Source organism: Haematobia irritans, chromosome 3, assembly GCF_050003625.1.
Source record: "Haematobia irritans isolate KBUSLIRL chromosome 3, ASM5000362v1, whole genome shotgun sequence".
Taxonomy (NCBI): domain Eukaryota; kingdom Metazoa; phylum Arthropoda; class Insecta; order Diptera; family Muscidae; genus Haematobia; species Haematobia irritans.
The window spans coordinates 130274995-130276406 of record NC_134399.1 but is presented as its reverse complement, the minus strand read 5'-3'; positions in this window follow the sequence as shown (position 1 = coordinate 130276406).

Genomic DNA, 1412 nt, shown 5'->3' with positions numbered 1-1412 from the left:
GCCCATATCTCCTAAATTAAGCGTCCTAAAAAATTGAAATTTTTATATGAAAAACTTCTTTTGCCCATATCTCCTAAACAAGCGTCCTAGAGCGAAAAGGACTTTAATTCGTGTCCACCCCCAAAAAATTTAAAAATCCACCCAAAACCTAAAGAAATTGAAATTTTTATATGAAAAACTTCTTTTGCTCATATCTCCTAAACTCAGCGTCCTAGAGCGAAAAGGACTTTAATTCGTGACCACCCCCAAAAAATTGAAAAATCCACCCAAATCCTAAAAAAATTTAAATTTTTATTTGAAAAACTTCTTTTGCCCATATCTCCAAAACTATGCGTCCTAGAGCGAAAAGGACTTTAATTCGTGACCACCCCCAAAAAATTGAAAAATCCACCAAAATCCTAAAAAAGTGGAATTTTTATATGAAAAACTTCTTTTGCCCATATCTCCAAAACTAAGCGTCCTAGAGCGAGAATGACTTTAATTCGTGACCACTCCCAAAAAATTGAAAAATCCACCAAAATCCTAAAAAAGTGGAAATTTTATATGAAAAACTTCTTTTGCCCATATCTCCTTAAATATGCGTCCTAGAGCGAAAAGGACTTTAATTCGTGACCACCCCCAAAAAATTGAAAAATCCACCAAAAACCTAAAAAAATTTAAAATTTTATATAAAAAACTTCTTTTGCCCTTATCTCCTTAAATATGCGTCCTAGAGCGAAAAGGACTTTAATTCGTTACCACCCCCAAAAAAATTGAAAAATCCACCAAAATCCTAAAAAAATTGAAATTTTTATATGAAAAACTTCTTTTGCCCATATCTCCTAAACTATGCGTCCTAGAGCGAAAAGGACTTTAATTCGTGACCACCCCCAAAAAAATTGAAAAATCCACCAAAATCCTAAACAAATTGAAACTTTTGTATGAAAAACTTCTTTTGCCCATATCTCCTAAACTATGCGTCCTAGAGCGAAAAGGACTCTAATTCGTGACCACCCCCAAAAAAATTTAAAAATCCACCAAAATCCTAAAAAAATTGAAATTTTTATATGAAAAACTTCTTTTGTCCATATCTCCTAAACTAAGCGTCCTAGAGCGAAAAGGACTTTAATTCGTGACCTCCCCCAAGAAATTAAAAAATCCACCCAAAACCTAAAAAAATTGAAATTTTTATATGAAAAACTTCTTTTGCCCATATCTCCTAAACTAAGCGTCCTAAAAAAATTGAAATTTTTATATGAAAAACTTCTTTTTCCCATATCTCCTAAACTAAGCGTCCTAGAGCGAAAAGGACTTTAATTCGTGACCACCCCCAAAAAATTGAAAAATCCACCCAAAACCTAAAAAAATTGAAATTTTTATATGAAAAACTTCTTTTGCCCATATCTCCTAAACTAAGCGTCCTAGAGCGAAAA